Below are 2,825 nucleotides of genomic sequence, written 5' to 3'. Positions count from 1 at the left end.
CATGCATACATTCCTGGATCTGAGGCTCAATACAATGGGATTAAACAAATTTTTAGGCGAAGTAGAAAGCCGGCTGGACCACATTGAGGTGAAGTCGGCTCCTTGTTCGAGAACTGAGACAGTTGAATGGGCTGATGAAAAAGTGTTTGACCATTTATTTTTGTGTGCACAGTGTGAGGGGAGTATAGCAGCAAGAGCTGTTCATGTTACTCAAACACAGTTGGCACAATGGAGTTATTTGCACCTTTATCACCAGGCAGAAAGGAGACAAAAAGCAGGGCAGGTGTAAATGGGGACGGGTGTAAATGGGGACGGGTGTAAATGGGGACGGGTGTAAATGGGGACTGGGTGTAAATGGGGACTGGGTGTAAATGGGGACTGGGTGTAAATGGGGACGGGTGTAAATGGGGGCGGGTGTAAATGGGGACGGGTGTAAATGGGGACGGGTGTAAATGGGGACGGGTGTAAATGGGGACGGGTGTAAATGGGGACTGGGTGTAAATGGGGACTGGGTGTAAATGGGGACTGGGTGTAAATGGGGACTGGGTGTAAATGGGGACGGGTGTAAATGGGGGCGGGTGTAAATGGGGACGGGTGTAAATGGGGACGGGTGTAAATGGGGACGGGTGTAAATGGGGACGGGGTGTAAATGGGGGCGGGGCAGGTGTAAATGGGGACGGGTGTAAATTGGGGCGGGGCAGGTGTAAATTGGGGCGGGGCAGGTGTAAATTGGGGCGGGGCAGGTGTAAATTGGGGCGGGGCAGGTGTAAATTGGGGCGGGGCAGGTGTAAATTGGGGCGGGGCAGGTGTAAATTGGGGCGGGACAGGTGTAAATTGGCGCGGGACAGGTGTAAATTCGGGAAGGTTGTAAATTCGGGAAGGTTGTAAATTCGGGAAGGTTGTAAATTCGGGAAGGTTGTAAATTGGAGTGGGCGTAAATCTGGCATGAAGTGTGGCCATGGACCTCTTACTTTCCATGTCACCCCCCCCACCACTTCTCTCACCCCAATCCTCCCCTTCTCTATTTCTGCTTTCAGATACACACGACTTGCTATCTGGACAGCCATTGCAGCCTCTCCATGAAGGGTGAAAGCAAGAGCAGACGTCTGATGAAGAAGCACTGCCAGTTGATCTGATCATTGCAACCACCAGCTCAGATATTGGCACTGCACATACCTTAGAGAGGTGTATAGAGGCATGTGGTGGGTCACCAGGCACGAGTGGGCTGCAGTCAGGCCAGAGGAATGGATAACGTGTGTGTCACCTCACTGGAGGGCAAGATTGTAGATGAGTTCTGGTGTAAAGTACTCAGATAAGGACTTTAATGGGGCGGCCTTCAGGAGAATGCTGATGGGCATGCACATAAAGATGCTTGATGTATTGGCGGGCCTCCCAAGAGCCTGTTGTCACTGTCCAGGAGCATGGAGGAGTCTGGTTCCAAATTGGCACAGGGCTTCACACGGAGCTTTTTCCGAGCCTTTCTGTGGAAATGGTAGCCAACTCCATTAGCACACTTGCGGACCCAACCATGATGCAGCATCTGGTGGCTGAAGTCTCAACCTCCATCGCAGCACAAGCAGAAGCCAAAGTCTCAGTGCTGCAATGGAAGCTCAGACTGAGGTACTGAGATCCATCCTTGGTGCCATGAAGGCCGAGACTTTTGCCATCATGGCTGCAGACACCCAGTGCTCAAAGAGGCTTTCAGGGTTTCACAGCGCTCCAGCAATCTGTGCTCCAGCAGATTACTAGGACTGCTGAGGTGCCGCCCCAGGAGAGTGGCAGTGGCTCCATGGTACACGAGCCTGCTGTCCTCTCTCAGGATGATAGCATTCGTGCCCCCACCACTGCCAGTGCCCTTGCTGTTGCCTCTCAGCCAGTCAGCCCAGACTGCTGCCACCCATGCCAAGATGGTGCAGTCTGAAGCCTGGCCCTCAAGATCATCTCCAGCCTCCCACTGAAAGTTAGCAGCCTTCCACCAGCAATGGGGGTAGCACTACATAGGAGAACTAGGACAGGCAAAGACGCCTGTAAGACAGGCAGTAAGGGAATGTACAAGGGTGAATAGTTTAATTTGTGTGTATTATTGGAAGTGTTGTTGGATAAAGTTGTGATGGGAAGGTTATTTTGTTATGTCTTTTATTTCAGGATTTTGGCCAAGAGGATGCTGTGATGGTCTGTAGCAGAGGGATGGAAAGGTGGGGAATTGTGGAGCAGTAGTGACGTGGGAATGGGATTTTAGGGGAATTTGATTATCTGCTCACAGACAGCCCATCCGGAGTGAGGGGTCCCGCTGCTTCCTCCCTTCGTCCTCCTCTGATCAGGCCTGATCCCAGGCCTGTGCTGCGGCAGCTGACCTCAGCCTCAGCAATGAGAGGATTACAATTCTCCTCAGGCCCCTGGGCATGTTGGTGAGGTTTGGAGGGGCAGGGGGCAGGGTTTTTGGTCAGCAACTAGGGTTCCTGATTGTTATCATTTGACACTTGCTGGAAAGTGAAAATGTGACGAACTAGGATCAGCTACGATGCCCCTCATGGTCGAATATCCTGCCAACATTCACTCTGTGTTGACACTTGCTCATTTGTATGAGGTACAGGGGGGGGAATGACTGCTACCACAGGCTGCTGTACCTCAGCCAGTGCCTTTGGGAAATAGAGGGAAAAATCTGCACAGATAAACAGAAACATTTAATTGAAAAAAAGATTGACACAAAAGGCAGGAGATTAAAAGCAAACCTGGCACCCCCCGGTAATGAACCCCTCCCTAAAAGGCTGATTGGGATGGCAGGGGAGGGGAGAATCTGAGCAGAGCTGGATCTGACCTGTTTA

This window comes from Heterodontus francisci, chromosome 19, assembly GCF_036365525.1.
Source record: "Heterodontus francisci isolate sHetFra1 chromosome 19, sHetFra1.hap1, whole genome shotgun sequence".
NCBI lineage: Eukaryota > Metazoa > Chordata > Chondrichthyes > Heterodontiformes > Heterodontidae > Heterodontus > Heterodontus francisci.
Note: the sequence above shows the minus strand (reverse complement) of the source record.